Source organism: Passer domesticus, chromosome 11 (genome assembly GCF_036417665.1).
Source record: "Passer domesticus isolate bPasDom1 chromosome 11, bPasDom1.hap1, whole genome shotgun sequence".
NCBI classification, from domain to species: domain Eukaryota; kingdom Metazoa; phylum Chordata; class Aves; order Passeriformes; family Passeridae; genus Passer; species Passer domesticus.
Genome location: NC_087484.1, coordinates 27,283,517 through 27,301,868, shown reverse-complemented (window position 1 = coordinate 27,301,868; position 18,352 = coordinate 27,283,517).

Genomic DNA, 18,352 nt, shown 5'->3' with positions numbered 1-18,352 from the left:
GCCTTTCCCCAGAGAAACAAAAGTCACCAAGCCAGGTTCCTGATGTCAGTTTGCAGGAGGCACTTGGCACTGTCAAACCAGCCACAGATGCCTGTGGGGGCACCTTGCATCTGGGAGGTATCCTGATCCGTGCGGAATTTCAGCAGGCAGCCGGCCACTCCGGGCCTTCGGGTCCAGGATGTGAACCATGGCCTTTCCCCTGAGAAACAAAAGTCACCAGGCCAGGTTGCTGATGTCAGTTTGCAGGAGGCACTTGGCACTGTCAAACCAGCCACTGTTGCCTGTGGGAGCACATTTCATCTGGGATGTATCCTCAACCGTTTGGAATTTCAGGAGGCAGCCGTCCACTACGGGCGACTGGCGCTGGGCACGAACTATGGCCTGTCCACAGAGAAACAAAAGTCACCAGGCCAGGTTCCTGATGTCAGTTTGCAGGAGGCACTAGGCACTGTCAAACCAGCCACAGGTGTCTGTGGAGGCACCTTGAATCTGGGCGGCATCCTGATCCGTTCGGAATTTCAGCAGGCAGCCGGTCACTCTGGGCCTAAGGGTCCAGGATATGAAGCATGGCCTTTCCCCCGAGAAACAAAAGTCACCAGGCCAGGTTCCTGATGTCAGTTTGCAGGAGGCACTTGGCACTGTCAAACCAGCCACTGTTGCCTGTGGAGGTACCTTCGGTCTGAGAGGTATCCTGATCCGTTTGGAATTTCAGCAGGCAGCTGGCCACTCCGGGCCACCGGGCCCTGGACGTATACAATGGCCTTTCCCCAGAGAAACAAAAGTCACCAGGCCAGGTTCCTGATGTCAGTTTGCAGGAGGCACTTGGCACTGTCAAACCAGCCACAGTTGCCTGTAGGGGCACCTTGCATCTGGGAGATATCCTCAGAATTGTGGAATTTCAGCAGGCGGACGGCCATTCAGGGCATCCAGGCACTGTACATATACAATGGCCTGTCCCCAGAGAAACAAAAGTCACCAGGCCAGGTTCCTGATGTCAGTTTGCAGGAGGCACTTGGCACTGTCAAACCAGCCACTGTTGCCTTTGGGGGCTCCTGTCATCTGGAGGCTATCCTGATTCATGCGGAATTTAACCAGGCAGCCGGCCACTCCGGGCCACCGGGCCCTGGACATGAACCATGACCTTTCCCCAGAGAAACAAAAGTCACCAGGCCAGGTTCCTGATGTCAGTTTGCAGGAGGCACTTGGCTCTGTCAAACCAGCCACAGTTGCCTGTAGGTGTACCTTGCATCTGGGCGGCATCCTGATCCATTCGGAATTTCAGCAGGCAGGTGGCCACTCCGGGCCTAAGGGTCCAGGATATGAAGCATGGCCTTTCCACAGAGAAACAAAAGTCACCATGCCAGGTTCCTGATGTCAGTTTGCAGGAGGCACTTGGCACTGTCAAACCAGCCACTGTTGCCTGTGGGGTCTCCTGTCATCTGGAGGCTATCCTGATTCATGCGGAATTTAACCAGGCAGCCGGCCACTCCGGGCCACCGGGCCCTGGACATGTACAATGGCCTTTCCCCAGAGAAACAAAAGTCACCAAGCCAGGTTGCTGATGTCAGTTTGCAGGAGGCACTTGGCACTGTCAAACCAGCCACTGTTGCCTGTGGGGGCACTTTCCATCTGGGAGGCATCCTGATCGGTGCGGAATTTCAGCAGGCAGCCGAGCAGGCCGGGCCACCCGGCCCTGGACACGAACGATGGCCTTTCCCCTGAGAAACAAAAGTCACCAGGCCAGGTTCCTGATGTCAGATTGCAGGAGGCACTTGGCACTGTCAAACCAGCCACAGTTGCCTGTAGGGGCACCTTGCATCTGGGAGATATCCTCAGCCGTGTGGAATTTCAGCAGGCGGACGGCCATTCAGAGCATCCAGGCCCTGTACATATACAATGGCCTGTCCCCAGAGAAACAAAAGTCACCATGCCAGGTTGCTGATGTCAGTTTGCAGGAGGCACTTGGCACTGTCAAACCAGCCACAGTTGCCTGTGGGAGCACATTTCATCTGGGATGTATCCTGATCCGTTTGGAATTTCAGGAGGCAGCCGTCCACTACGGGCGACCGGCGCTGGGCACGAACTGTGGCCTCTCCACAGAGAAACAAAAGTCACCAGGCCAGGTTCCTGATGTCAGTTTGCAGGAGGCACTTGGCACTGTCAAACCAGCCACAGGTGTCTGTGGGGGCACCTTGAATCTGGGCGGCATCCTGATCCGTTCGGAATTTCAGCAGGCAGCCGGTCACTCTGGGCCTAAGGGTCCAGGATATGAAGCATGGCCTTTCCCCCGAGAAACAAAAGTCACCAGGCCAGGTTCCTGATGTCAGTTTGCAGGAGGCACTTGGCACTGTCAAACCAGCCACTGTTGCCTGTGGAGGTACCTTCGGTCTGAGAGGTATCCTGATCCGTTTGGAATTTCAGCAGGCAGCTGGCCACTCCGGGCCACCGGGCCCTGGACGTGTACAATGGCCTTTCCCCAGAGAAACAAAAGTCACCAGACCAGGTTCCTGATGTCAGTTTGCAGGAGGCACTTGGCACTGTCAAACCAGCCACAGTTGCCTGTAGGGGCACCTTGCATCTGGGAGATATCCTCAGATTTGTGGAATTTCAGCAGGCGGACGGCCATTCAGGGCATCCAGGCCCTGTACATATACAATGGCCTGTCCCCAGAGAAACAAAAGTCACCAGGCCAGGTTCCTGATGTCAGTTTGCAGGAGGCACTTGGCACTGTCAAACCAGCCACTGTTGCCTGTGGGGGCTCCCTTCATCTAGGCGGTATCCTGATCCGTGCGGAATTTCAGCAGGCAGCCGGCAAATTAAGGCCACCAGGCCCTGGATAGAAACGATGGCCTTTCCCCCGAGAAACAAAAGTCACCATGCCAGGTTCCTGATGTCAGTTTGCAGGAGGCACTTGGCACTGTCAAACCAGCCACAGTTGCCTGTGGGGTCTCCTGTCATCTGGAGGCTATCCTGATTCATGCGGAATTTAACCAGGCAGCCGGCCACCACGGGCCACCGGGCCCTGGACATGAACCATGACCTTTCCCCAGAGAAACAAAAGTCACCAGGCCAGGTTCCTGATGTCAGTTTGCAGGAGGCACTTGGCTCTGTCAAACCAGCCACAGTTGCCTGTAGGTGTACCTTGCATCTGGGCGGCATCCTGATCCATTCGGAATTTCAGCAGGCAGCTGGCCACTCCGGGCCACCGGGTCCAGGATATGAAGCATGGCCTTTCCACAGAGAAACAAAAGTCACCAGGCCAGGTTCCTGATGTCAGTTTGCAGGAGGCACTTGGCACTGTCAAACCAGCCACTGTTGCCTGTGGGGTCTCCTGTCATCTGGAGGCTATCCTGATTCATGAGGAATTTAACCAGGCAGCCGGCCACTCCGGGCCACCGGGCACTGGACATGTTCAATGGCCTTTCCCCAGAGAAACAAAAGTCACCAAGCCAGGTTCCTGATGTCAGTTTGCAGGAGGCACTTGGCACTGTCAAACAAGCCACAGTTGCCTGTGGGGGCACTTTCCATCTGGGAGGCATCCTGATCCGTTCGGAATTTCAGCAGGCAGCCGAGCAGGCCGGGCCACCCGGCCCTGGACACGAACGATGGCCTTTCCCCTGAGAAACAAAAGTCACCAGCCCAGGTTCCTGATGTCAGTTTGCAGGAGGCACTTGGCACTGTCAAACCAGCCACAGTTGCCTGTAGGGGCACCTTGCATCTGGGAGATATCCTCAGCCGTGTGGAATTTCAGCAGGCGGACGGCCATTCAGAGCATCCAGGCCCTGTACATATACAATGGCCTGTCCCCAGAGAAACAAAAGTCACCAGGCCAGGTTCCTGATGTCAGTTTGCAGGAGGCACTTGGCACTGTCAAACCAGCCACAGATGCCTGTGGGGGCACCTTGCATCTGGGAAGTATCCTGATCCGTGAGGAATTTCAGCAGGCAGCTGGCCACTCCGGGCCTAAGGGTCCAGGATATGAAGCATGGCCTTTCCCCTGAGAAACAAAAGTCACCAGGCCAGGTTCCTGATGTCAGTTTGCAGGAGGCACTTGGCACTGTCAAACCAGCCACTGTTGCCTGTGGAGGTACCTTCGGTCTGAGAGGTATCCTGATCCGTTTCGAATTTCAGCAGGCAGCCGGCCACTCTGGGCCACCGGGCCCTAGAGAGGAACGATGGCCTTTCCCCTGAGAAACAAAAGTCACCAGGTCAGGTTCCTGATGTCAGTTTGCAGGAGGCACTTGGCACTGTCAAACCAGCCACAGATGCCTTTGGGGGCATCTTGCATCTGGGAGGTATCCTGATCCGTGCGGAATTTCAGCAGGCAGCCGGCCACTCCGGGCCTTCGGGTCCAGGATGTGAACCATGGCCTTTCCCCAGAGAAACAAAAGTCACCAGGCCAGGTTGCTGATGTCAGTTTGCAGGAGGCACTTGGCACTGTCAAACCAGCCACTGTTGCCTGTGGGAGCACATTTCATCTGGGATGTATCCTCAACCGTTTGGAATTTCAGGAGGCAGCCGTCCACTACGGGCGACCGGCGCTGGGCACGAACTATGGCCTCTCCACAGAGAAACAAAAGTCACCAGGCCAGGTTCCTGATGTCAGTTTGCAGGAGGCACTTGGCACTGTCAAACCAGCCACAGGTGTCTGTGGGGGCACCTTGAATCTGGGCGGCATCCTGATCCTTGCGGAATTTCAGCAGGCAGCCGGTCACTCTGGGCCTAAGGGTCCAGGATATGAAGCATGGCCTTTCCCCCGAGAAACAAAAGTCACCAGGCCAGGTTCCTGATGTCAGTTTGCAGGAGGCACTTGGCACTGTCAAACCAGCCACTGTTGCCTGTGGAGGTACCTTCGGTCTGAGAGGTATCCTGATCCGTTTGGAATTTCAGCAGGCAGCTGGCCACTCCGGGCCACCGGGCCCTGGACGTGTACAATGGCCTTTCCCCAGAGAAACAAAAGTCACCAGGCCAGGTTCCTGATGTCAGTTTGCAGGAGGCACTTGGCACTGTCAAACCAGCCACAGTTGCCTGTAGGGGCACCTTGCATCTGGGAGATATCCTCAGAATTGTGGAATTTCAGCAGGCGGACGGCCATTCAGGGCATCCAGGCCCTGTACATATACAATGGCCTGTCCCCAGAGAAACAAAAGTCACCAGGCCAGGTTCCTGATGTCAGTTTGCAGGAGGCACTTGGCACTGTCAAACCAGCCACTGTTGCCTGTGGGGGCTCCCTTCATCTAGGCGGTATCCTGATCCGTGCGGAATTTCAGCAGGCAGCCGGCAAATCAAGGCCACCAGGCCCTGGATAGCAACGATGGCCTTTCCCCTGAGAAACAAAAGTCACCATGCCAGGTTCCTGATGTCAGTTTGCAGGAGGCACTTGGCACTGTCAAACCAGCCACTGTTGCCTGTGGGGTCTCCTGTCATCTGGAGGCTATCCTGATTCATGCGGAATTTAACCAGGCAGCCGGCCACCACGGGCCACCGGGCCCTGGACATGAACCATGACCTTTCCCCAGAGAAACAAAAGTCACCAGGCCAGGTTCCTGATGTCAGTTTGCAGGAGGCACTTGGCTCTGTCAAACCAGCCACAGTTGCCTGTAGGTGTACCTTGCATCTGGGCGGCATCCTGATCCATTCGGAATTTCAGCAGGCAGGTGGCCACTCCGGGCCTAAGGGTCCAGGATATGAAGCATGGCCTTTCCACAGAGAAACAAAAGTCACCATGCCAGGTTCCTGATGTCAGTTTGCAGGAGGCACTTGGCACTATCAAACCAGCCACTGTTGCCTGTGGGGTCTCCTGTCATCTGGAGGCTATCCTGATTCATGCGGAATTTAACCAGGCAGCCGGCCACTCCGGGCCACCGGGCCCTGGACATGTAAAATGGCCTTTCCCCAGAGAAACAAAAGTCACCAAGCCAGGTTCCTGATGTCAGTTTGCAGGAGGCACTTGGCACTGTCAAACCAGCCACAGATGCCTGTGGGGGCACCTTGCATCTGGGAGGTATCCTGATCCGTGCGGAATTTCAGCAGGCAGCCGGCCACTCCGGGCCTTCGGGTCCAGGATGTGAACCATGGCCTTTCCCCTGAGAAACAAAAGTCACCAGGCCAGGTTGCTGATGTCAGTTTGCAGGAGGCACTTGGCACTGTCAAACCAGCCACTGTTGCCTGTGGGAGCACATTTCATCTGGGATGTATCCTCAACCGTTTGGAATTTCAGGAGGCAGCCGTCCACTACGGGCGACTGGCGCTGGGCACGAACTATGGCCTGTCCACAGAGAAACAAAAGTCACCAGGCCAGGTTCCTGATGTCAGTTTGCAGGAGGCACTAGGCACTGTCAAACCAGCCACAGGTGTCTGTGGAGGCACCTTGAATCTGGGCGGCATCCTGATCCGTTCGGAATTTCAGCAGGCAGCCGGTCACTCTGGGCCTAAGGGTCCAGGATATGAAGCATGGCCTTTCCCCCGAGAAACAAAAGTCACCAGGCCAGGTTCCTGATGTCAGTTTGCAGGAGGCACTTGGCACTGTCAAACCAGCCACTGTTGCCTGTGGAGGTACCTTCGGTCTGAGAGGTATCCTGATCCGTTTGGAATTTCAGCAGGCAGCTGGCCACTCCGGGCCACCGGGCCCTGGACGTATACAATGGCCTTTCCCCAGAGAAACAAAAGTCACCAGGCCAGGTTCCTGATGTCAGTTTGCAGGAGGCACTTGGCACTGTCAAACCAGCCACAGTTGCCTGTAGGGGCACCTTGCATCTGGGAGATATCCTCAGAATTGTGGAATTTCAGCAGGCGGACGGCCATTCAGGGCATCCAGGCACTGTACATATACAATGGCCTGTCCCCAGAGAAACAAAAGTCACCAGGCCAGGTTCCTGATGTCAGTTTGCAGGAGGCACTTGGCACTGTCAAACCAGCCACTGTTGCCTTTGGGGGCTCCTGTCATCTGGAGGCTATCCTGATTCATGCGGAATTTAACCAGGCAGCCGGCCACTCCGGGCCACCGGGCCCTGGACATGAACCATGACCTTTCCCCAGAGAAACAAAAGTCACCAGGCCAGGTTCCTGATGTCAGTTTGCAGGAGGCACTTGGCTCTGTCAAACCAGCCACAGTTGCCTGTAGGTGTACCTTGCATCTGGGCGGCATCCTGATCCATTCGGAATTTCAGCAGGCAGGTGGCCACTCCGGGCCTAAGGGTCCAGGATATGAAGCATGGCCTTTCCACAGAGAAACAAAAGTCACCATGCCAGGTTCCTGATGTCAGTTTGCAGGAGGCACTTGGCACTGTCAAACCAGCCACTGTTGCCTGTGGGGTCTCCTGTCATCTGGAGGCTATCCTGATTCATGCGGAATTTAACCAGGCAGCCGGCCACTCCGGGCCACCGGGCCCTGGACATGTACAATGGCCTTTCCCCAGAGAAACAAAAGTCACCAAGCCAGGTTGCTGATGTCAGTTTGCAGGAGGCACTTGGCACTGTCAAACCAGCCACTGTTGCCTGTGGGGGCACTTTCCATCTGGGAGGCATCCTGATCGGTGCGGAATTTCAGCAGGCAGCCGAGCAGGCCGGGCCACCCGGCCCTGGACACGAACGATGGCCTTTCCCCTGAGAAACAAAAGTCACCAGGCCAGGTTCCTGATGTCAGATTGCAGGAGGCACTTGGCACTGTCAAACCAGCCACAGTTGCCTGTAGGGGCACCTTGCATCTGGGAGATATCCTCAGCCGTGTGGAATTTCAGCAGGCGGACGGCCATTCAGAGCATCCAGGCCCTGTACATATACAATGGCCTGTCCCCAGAGAAACAAAAGTCACCATGCCAGGTTGCTGATGTCAGTTTGCAGGAGGCACTTGGCACTGTCAAACCAGCCACAGTTGCCTGTGGGAGCACATTTCATCTGGGATGTATCCTGATCCGTTTGGAATTTCAGGAGGCAGCCGTCCACTACGGGCGACCGGCGCTGGGCACGAACTGTGGCCTCTCCACAGAGAAACAAAAGTCACCAGGCCAGGTTCCTGATGTCAGTTTGCAGGAGGCACTTGGCACTGTCAAACCAGCCACAGGTGTCTGTGGGGGCACCTTGAATCTGGGCGGCATCCTGATCCGTTCGGAATTTCAGCAGGCAGCCGGTCACTCTGGGCCTAAGGGTCCAGGATATGAAGCATGGCCTTTCCCCCGAGAAACAAAAGTCACCAGGCCAGGTTCCTGATGTCAGTTTGCAGGAGGCACTTGGCACTGTCAAACCAGCCACTGTTGCCTGTGGAGGTACCTTCGGTCTGAGAGGTATCCTGATCCGTTTGGAATTTCAGCAGGCAGCTGGCCACTCCGGGCCACCGGGCCCTGGACGTGTACAATGGCCTTTCCCCAGAGAAACAAAAGTCACCAGACCAGGTTCCTGATGTCAGTTTGCAGGAGGCACTTGGCACTGTCAAACCAGCCACAGTTGCCTGTAGGGGCACCTTGCATCTGGGAGATATCCTCAGATTTGTGGAATTTCAGCAGGCGGACGGCCATTCAGGGCATCCAGGCCCTGTACATATACAATGGCCTGTCCCCAGAGAAACAAAAGTCACCAGGCCAGGTTCCTGATGTCAGTTTGCAGGAGGCACTTGGCACTGTCAAACCAGCCACTGTTGCCTGTGGGGGCTCCCTTCATCTAGGCGGTATCCTGATCCGTGCGGAATTTCAGCAGGCAGCCGGCAAATTAAGGCCACCAGGCCCTGGATAGAAACGATGGCCTTTCCCCCGAGAAACAAAAGTCACCATGCCAGGTTCCTGATGTCAGTTTGCAGGAGGCACTTGGCACTGTCAAACCAGCCACAGTTGCCTGTGGGGTCTCCTGTCATCTGGAGGCTATCCTGATTCATGCGGAATTTAACCAGGCAGCCGGCCACCACGGGCCACCGGGCCCTGGACATGAACCATGACCTTTCCCCAGAGAAACAAAAGTCACCAGGCCAGGTTCCTGATGTCAGTTTGCAGGAGGCACTTGGCTCTGTCAAACCAGCCACAGTTGCCTGTAGGTGTACCTTGCATCTGGGCGGCATCCTGATCCATTCGGAATTTCAGCAGGCAGCTGGCCACTCCGGGCCACCGGGTCCAGGATATGAAGCATGGCCTTTCCACAGAGAAACAAAAGTCACCAGGCCAGGTTCCTGATGTCAGTTTGCAGGAGGCACTTGGCACTGTCAAACCAGCCACTGTTGCCTGTGGGGTCTCCTGTCATCTGGAGGCTATCCTGATTCATGAGGAATTTAACCAGGCAGCCGGCCACTCCGGGCCACCGGGCACTGGACATGTTCAATGGCCTTTCCCCAGAGAAACAAAAGTCACCAAGCCAGGTTCCTGATGTCAGTTTGCAGGAGGCACTTGGCACTGTCAAACAAGCCACAGTTGCCTGTGGGGGCACTTTCCATCTGGGAGGCATCCTGATCCGTTCGGAATTTCAGCAGGCAGCCGAGCAGGCCGGGCCACCCGGCCCTGGACACGAACGATGGCCTTTCCCCTGAGAAACAAAAGTCACCAGCCCAGGTTCCTGATGTCAGTTTGCAGGAGGCACTTGGCACTGTCAAACCAGCCACAGTTGCCTGTAGGGGCACCTTGCATCTGGGAGATATCCTCAGCCGTGTGGAATTTCAGCAGGCGGACGGCCATTCAGAGCATCCAGGCCCTGTACATATACAATGGCCTGTCCCCAGAGAAACAAAAGTCACCAGGCCAGGTTCCTGATGTCAGTTTGCAGGAGGCACTTGGCACTGTCAAACCAGCCACAGATGCCTGTGGGGGCACCTTGCATCTGGGAAGTATCCTGATCCGTGAGGAATTTCAGCAGGCAGCTGGCCACTCCGGGCCTAAGGGTCCAGGATATGAAGCATGGCCTTTCCCCTGAGAAACAAAAGTCACCAGGCCAGGTTCCTGATGTCAGTTTGCAGGAGGCACTTGGCACTGTCAAACCAGCCACTGTTGCCTGTGGAGGTACCTTCGGTCTGAGAGGTATCCTGATCCGTTTCGAATTTCAGCAGGCAGCCGGCCACTCTGGGCCACCGGGCCCTAGAGAGGAACGATGGCCTTTCCCCTGAGAAACAAAAGTCACCAGGTCAGGTTCCTGATGTCAGTTTGCAGGAGGCACTTGGCACTGTCAAACCAGCCACAGATGCCTTTGGGGGCATCTTGCATCTGGGAGGTATCCTGATCCGTGCGGAATTTCAGCAGGCAGCCGGCCACTCCGGGCCTTCGGGTCCAGGATGTGAACCATGGCCTTTCCCCAGAGAAACAAAAGTCACCAGGCCAGGTTGCTGATGTCAGTTTGCAGGAGGCACTTGGCACTGTCAAACCAGCCACTGTTGCCTGTGGGAGCACATTTCATCTGGGATGTATCCTCAACCGTTTGGAATTTCAGGAGGCAGCCGTCCACTACGGGCGACCGGCGCTGGGCACGAACTATGGCCTCTCCACAGAGAAACAAAAGTCACCAGGCCAGGTTCCTGATGTCAGTTTGCAGGAGCCATTTGGCACTGTCAAACCAGCCACAGTTGCCTGTGGGGGCACTTTCCATCTGGGAGGCATCCTGATCCGTGCGGAATTTCAGCAGGCAGCCAGGCACGCCGGGCCGCAAGACCATGGACGCGAACTATGGCCTTTCCCCAGAGAAACAAAAGTCACCAGGCCAGGTTCCTGATGTCAGTTTGCAGGAGCCATTTGGCACTGTCAAACCAGCCACAATTCCCTGTGGGGGCACCTTGCATCTGGGAGATATCCTCAGCCATGCGGAATTTCAGCAGGCGGAGGGCCACTCAGGGCCTCCAGGCCCTGGACATATACAATGGCCATTCCCCAGAGAAACAAAAGTCACCAGGCCAGGTTCCTGATGTCAGTTTGCAGGAGGCACTTGGCACTCTCAAACCAGCCACAGTTGCCTGTAGGGGCACCTTGCATCTGGGCGGCATCCTGATCCGTACAGTATTTCAGCAGGCAGAAGGGCACACAGGGCCGCTAGGCTCTGGAGACGATCTATGACCTTTCCCCAGAGAAACAAAAGTCACCAGGCCAGGTTCCTGATGTCAGTTTGCAGGAGGCACTTGGCACTGTCAAACCAGCCACAGATGCCTGTGGGGGCACCTTGCATCTGGGAAGTATCCTGATCCGTGCGGAATTTCAGCAGGCAGCTGGCCACTCCGGGCCTAAGGGTCCAGGATATGAAGCATGGCCTTTCCCCTGAGAAACAAAAGTCACCAGGCCAGGTTCCTGATGTCAGTTTGCAGGAGGCACTTGGCACTCTCAAACCAGCCACAGTTGCCTGTAGGGGCACCTTGCATCTGGGAGATATCCTCAGAAATGTGGAATTTCAGCAGGCGGACGGCCATTCAGGGCATCCAGGCCCTGTACATATACAATGGCCTGTCCCCAGAGAAACAAAAGTCACCAGGCCAGGTTCCTGATGTCAGTTTGCAGGAGGCACTTGGCACTGTCAAACCAGCCACTGTTGCCTGTGGGGGCTCCCTTCATCTAGGCGGTATCCTGATCCGTGCGGAATTTCAGCAGGCAGCCGGCAAATCAAGGCCACCAGGCCCTGGATAGCAACGATGGCCTTTCCCCTGAGAAACAAAAGTCACCATGCCAGGTTCCTGATGTCAGTTTGCAGGAGGCACTTGGCACTGTCAAACCAGCCACTGTTGCCTGTGGGGTCTCCTGTCATCTGGAGGCTATCCTGATTCATGCGGAATTTAACCAGGCAGCCGGCCACTCCGGGCCACCGGGCCCTGGACATGTACAATGGCCTTTCCCCAGAGAAACAAAAGTCACCAAGCCAGGTTGCTGATGTCAGTTTGCAGGAGGCACTTGGCACTGTCAAACCAGCCACTGTTGCCTGTGGGAGCACATTTCATCTGGGATGTATCCTCAACCGTTTGGAATTTCAGGAGGCAGCCGTCCACTACGGGCGACTGGCGCTGGGCACGAATTATGGCCTCTCCACAGAGAAACAAAAGTCACCAGGCCAGGTTCCTGATGTCAGTTTGCAGGAGGCACTTGGCTCTGTCAAACCAGCCACAGTTGCCTGTAGGTGTACCTTGCATCTGGGCGGCATCCTGATCCATTCGGAATTTCAGCAGGCAGGTGGCCAGTCCGGGCCTAAGGGTCCAGGATATGAAGCATGGCCTTTCCACAGAGAAACAAAAGTCACCATGCCAGGTTCCTGATGTCAGTTTGCAGGAGGCACTTGGCACTGTCAAACCAGCCACAGTTGCCTGTGGGGTCTCCTGTCATCTGGAGGCTATCCTGATTCATGCGGAATTTAACCAGGCAGCCGGCCACTCCGGGCCACCGGGCCCTGGACATGTACAATGGCCTTTCCCCAGAGAAACAAAAGTCACCAAGCCAGGTTCCTGATGTCAGTTTGCAGGAGGCACTTGGCACTGTCAAACCAGCCACAGTTGCCTGTGGGGGCACTTTCCATCTGGGAGGCATCCTGATCCGTGCGGAATTTCAGCAGGCAGCCAGGCACGCCGGGCCGCAAGACCATGGACGCGAACTATGGCCTTTCCCCAGAGAAACAAAAGTCACCAGGCCAGGTTCCTGATGTCAGTTTGCAGGAGCCATTTGGCACTGTCAAACCAGCCACAATTCCCTGTGGGGGCACCTTGCATCTGGGAGATATCCTCAGCCATGCGGAATTTCAGCAGGTGGAGGGCCACTCAGGGCCTCCAGGCCCTGGACATATACAATGGCCTTTCCCCAGAGAAACAAAAGTCACCAGGCCAGGTTCCTGATGTAAGTTTGCAGGAGGCACTTGGCACTCTCAAACCAGCCACAGTTGCCTGTATGGGCACCTTGCATCTGGGCGGCATCCTGATCCGTACAGTATTTCAGCAGGCAGAAGGGCACACAGGGCCGCTAGGCTCTGGAGACGATCTATGACCTTTCCCCAGAGAAACAAAAGTCACCAGGCCAGGTTCCTGATGTCAGTTTGCAGGAGGCACTTGGCAGTGTCAAACCAGCCACAGGTGCCTGTGGGGGCACCTTGCATCTGGGAAGTATCCTGATCCGTGCGGAATTTCAGCAGGCAGCTCGCCACTCCAGGCCTAAGGGTCCAGGATATGAAGCATGGCCTTTCCCCCGAGAAACAAAAGTCACCATGCCAGGTTCCTGATGTCAGTTTGCAGGAGGCACTTGGCACTGTCAAACCAGCCACTGTTGCCTGTGGAGGTACCTTCGGTCTGAGAGGTATCCTGATCCGTTTCGAATTTCAGCAGGCAGCCGGCCACTCTGGGCCACCGGGCCCTAGAGAGGAACGATGGCCTTTCCCCTGAGAAACAAAAGTCACCAGGTCAGGTTCCTGATGTCAGTTTGCAGGAGGCACTTGGCACTGTCAAACCAGCCACAGATGCCTTTGGGGGCACCTTGCATCTGGGAGGTATCCTGATCCGTGCGGAATTTCAGCAGGCAGCCGTCCACTCCGGGCCTTCGGGTCCAGGATGTGAAACATGGCCTTTCCCCAGAGAAACAAAAGTCACCAGGCCAGGTTGCTGATGTCAGTTTGCAGGAGGCACTTGGCACTGTCAAACCAGCCACTGTTGCCTGTGGGAGCACATTTCATCTGGGATGTATCCTCAACCGTTTGGAATTTCAGGAGGCAGCCGTCCACTACGGGCGACCGGCGCTGGGCACGAACTATGGCCTCTCCACAGAGAAACAAAAGTCACCAGGCCAGGTTCCTGATGTCAGTTTGCAGGAGGCACTTGGCACTGTCAAACCAGCCACAGGTGTCTGTGGGGGCACCTTGAATCTGGGCGGCATCCTGATCCTTGCGGAATTTCAGCAGGCAGCCGGTCACTCTGGGCCTAAGGGTCCAGGATATGAAGCATGGCCTTTCCCCCGAGAAACAAAAGTCACCAGGCCAGGTTCCTGATGTCAGTTTGCAGGAGGCACTTGGCACTGTCAAACCAGCCACTGTTGCCTGTGGAGGTACCTTCGGTCTGAGAGGTATCCTGATCCGTTTGGAATTTCAGCAGGCAGCTGGCCACTCCGGGCCACCGGGCCCTGGATGTGTACAATGGCCTTTCCCCAGAGAAACAAAAGTCACCAGGCCAGGTTCCTGATGTCAGTTTGCAGGAGGCACTTGGCACTGTCAAACCAGCCACAGTTGCCTGTAGGGGCACCTTGCATCTGGGAGATATCCTCAGAATTGTGGAATTTCAGCAGGCGGACGGCCATTCAGGGCATCCAGGCCCTGTACATATACAATGGCCTGTCCCCAGAGAAACAAAAGTCACCAGGCCAGGTTCCTGATGTCAGTTTGCAGGAGGCACTTGGCACTGTCAAACCAGCCACTGTTGCCTGTGGGGGCTCCCTTCATCTAGGCGGTATCCTGATCCGTGCGGAATTTCAGCAGGCAGCCGGCAAATCAAGGCCACCAGGCCCTGGATAGCAACGATGGCCTTTCCCCTGAGAAACAAAAGTCACCATGCCAGGTTCCTGATGTCAGTTTGCAGGAGGCACTTGGCACTGTCAAACCAGCCACTGTTGCCTGTGGGGTCTCCTGTCATCTGGAGGCTATCCTGATTCATGCGGAATTTAACCAGGCAGCCGGCCACCACGGGCCACCGGGCCCTGGACATGAACCATGACCTTTCCCCAGAGAAACAAAAGTCACCAGGCCAGGTTCCTGATGTCAGTTTGCAGGAGGCACTTGGCTCTGTCAAACCAGCCACAGTTGCCTGTAGGTGTACCTTGCATCTGGGCGGCATCCTGATCCATTCGGAATTTCAGCAGGCAGGTGGCCACTCCGGGCCTAAGGGTCCAGGATATGAAGCATGGCCTTTCCACAGAGAAACAAAAGTCACCAGGCCAGGTTCCTGATGTCAGTTTGCAGGAGGCACTTGGCACTGTCAAACCAGCCACTGTTGCCTGTGGGGTCTCCTGTCATCTGGAGGCTATCCTGATTCATGCGGAATTTAACCAGGCAGCCGGCCACTCCGGGCCACCGGGCCCTGGACATGTACAATGGCCTTTCCCCAGAGAAACAAAAGTCACCAAGCCAGGTTCCTGATGTCAGTTTGCAGGAGGCACTTGGCACTGTCAAACCAGCCACAGTTGCCTGTGGGGGCACTTTCCATCTGGGAGGCATCCTGATCCGTGCGGAATTTCAGCAGGCAGCCGAGCAGGCCGGGCCACCCGGCCCTGGACACGAACGATGGCCTTTCCCCTGAGAAACAAAAGTTACCAGGCCAGGTTCCTGATGTCAGTTTGCAGGAGGCACTTGGCACTGTCAAACCAGCCACAGATGCCTGTGGGGGCACCTTGCATCTGGGAGGTATCCTGATCCGTGCGGAATTTCAGCAGGCAGCCGGCCACTCCGGGCCTTCGGGTCCAGGATGTGAACCATGGCCTTTCCCCTGAGAAACAAAAGTCACCAGGCCAGGTTGCTGATGTCAGTTTGCAGGAGGCACTTGGCACTGTCAAACCAGCCACTGTTGCCTGTGGGAGCACATTTCATCTGGGATGTATCCTCAACCGTTTGGAATTTCAGGAGGCAGCCGTCCACTACGGGCGACTGGCGCTGGGCACGAACTATGGCCTGTCCACAGAGAAACAAAAGTCACCAGGCCAGGTTCCTGATGTCAGTTTGCAGGAGGCACTAGGCACTGTCAAACCAGCCACAGGTGTCTGTGGAGGCACCTTGAATCTGGGCGGCATCCTGATCCGTTCGGAATTTCAGCAGGCAGCCGGTCACTCTGGGCCTAAGGGTCCAGGATATGAAGCATGGCCTTTCCCCCGAGAAACAAAAGTCACCAGGCCAGGTTCCTGATGTCAGTTTGCAGGAGGCACTTGGCACTGTCAAACCAGCCACTGTTGCCTGTGGAGGTACCTTCGGTCTGAGAGGTATCCTGATCCGTTTGGAATTTCAGCAGGCAGCTGGCCACTCCGGGCCACCGGGCCCTGGACGTATACAATGGCCTTTCCCCAGAGAAACAAAAGTCACCAGGCCAGGTTCCTGATGTCAGTTTGCAGGAGGCACTTGGCACTGTCAAACCAGCCACAGTTGCCTGTAGGGGCACCTTGCATCTGGGAGATATCCTCAGAATTGTGGAATTTCAGCAGGCGGACGGCCATTCAGGGCATCCAGGCCCTGTACATATACAATGGCCTGTCCCCAGAGAAACAAAAGTCACCAGGCCAGGTTCCTGATGTCAGTTTGCAGGAGGCACTTGGCACTGTCAAACCAGCCACTGTTGCCTGTGGGGGCTCCTGTCATCTGGAGGCTATCCTGATTCATGCGGAATTTAACCAGGCAGCCGGCCACTCCGGGCCACCGGGCCCTGGACATGAACCATGACCTTTCCCCAGAGAAACAAAAGTCACCAGGCCAGGTTCCTGATGTCAGTTTGCAGGAGGCACTTGGCTCTGTCAAACCAGCCACAGTTGCCTGTAGGTGTACCTTGCATCTGGGCGGCATCCTGATCCATTCGGAATTTCAGCAGGCAGGTGGCCACTCCGGGCCTAAGGGTCCAGGATATGAAGCATGGCCTTTCCACAGAGAAACAAAAGTCACCAGGCCAGGTTCCTGATGTCAGTTTGCAGGAGGCACTTGGCACTGTCAAACCAGCCACTGTTGCCTGTGGGGTCTCCTGTCATCTGGAGGCTATCCTGATTCATGCGGAATTTAACCAGGCAGCCGGCCACTCCGGGCCACCGGGCCCTGGACATGTACAATGGCCTTTCCCCAGAGAAACAAAAGTCACCAAGCCAGGTTCCTGATGTCAGTTTGCAGGAGGCACTTGGCACTGTCAAACCAGCCACTGTTGCCTGTGGGGGCACTTTCCATCTGGGAGGCATCCTGATCCGTGCGGAATTTCAGCAGGCAGCCGAGCAGGCCGGGCCACCCGGCCCTGGACACGAACGATGGCCTTTCCCCTGAGAAACAAAAGTCACCAGGCCAGGTTCCTGATGTCAGATTGCAGGAGGCACTTGGCACTGTCAAACCAGCCACAGTTGCCTGTAGGGGCACCTTGCATCTGGGAGATATCCTCAGCCGTGTGGAATTTCAGCAGGCGGACGGCCATTCAGAGCATCCAGGCCCTGTACATATACAATGGCCTGTCCCCAGAGAAACAAAAGTCACCATGCCAGGTTGCTGATGTCAGTTTGCAGGAGGCACTTGGCACTGTCAAACCAGCCACTGTTGCCTGTGGGAGCACATTTCATCTGGGATGTATCCTGATCCGTTTGGAATTTCAGGAGGCAGCCGTCCACTACGGGCGACCGGCGCTGGGCACGAACTGTGGCCTCTCCACAGAGAAACAAAAGTCACCAGGCCAGGTTCCTGATGTCAGTTTGCAGGAGGCACTTGGCACTGTCAAACCAGCCACAGGTGTCTGTGGGGGCACCTTGAATCTGGGCGGCATCCTGATCCGTTCGGAATTTCAGCAGGCAGCCGGTCACTCTGGGCCTAAGGGTCCAGGATATGAAGCATGGCCTTTCCCCCGAGAAACAAAAGTCACCAGGCCAGGTTGCTGATGTCAGTTTGCAGGAGGCACTTGGCACTGTCAAACCAGCCACTGTTGCCTGTGGAGGTACCTTCGGTCTGAGAGGTATCCTGATCCGTTTGGAATTTCAGCAGGCAGCTGGCCACTCCGGGCCACCGGGCCCTGGACGTGTACAATGGCCTTTCCCCAGAGAAACAAAAGTCAGCAGGCCAGGTTCCTGATGTCAGTTTGCAGGAGGCACTTGGCACTGTCAAACCAGCCACAGTTGCCTGTAGGGGCACCTTGCATCTGGGAGATATCCTCAGATTTGTGGAATTTCAGCAGGCGGACGGCCATTCAGGGCATCCAGGCCCTGTACATATACAATGGCCTGTCCCCAGAGAAACAAAAGTCACCAGGCCAGGTTCCTGATGTCAGTTTGCAGGAGGCACTTGGCACTGTCAAACCAGCCACTGTTGCCTGTGGGGGCTCCTGTCATCTGGAGGCTATCCTGATTCATGCGGAATTTAACCAGGCAGCCGGCCACCAAGGGCCACCGGGCCCTGGACATGAACCATGACCTTTCCCCAGAGAAACAAAAGTCACCAGGCCAGGTTCCTGATGTCAGTTTGCAGGAGGCACTTGGCTCTGTCAAACCAGCCACAGTTGCCTGTAGGTGTACCTTGCATCTGGGTGGCATCCTGATCCATTCGGAATTTCAGCAGGCAGGTGGCCACTCCGGGCCTAAGGGTCCAGGATATGAAGCATGGCCTTTCCACAGAGAAACAAAAGTCACCAGGCCAGGTTGCTGATGTCAGTTTGCAGGAGGCACTTGGCACTGTCAAACCAGCCACTGTTGCCTGTGGGAGCACATTTCATCTGGGATGTATC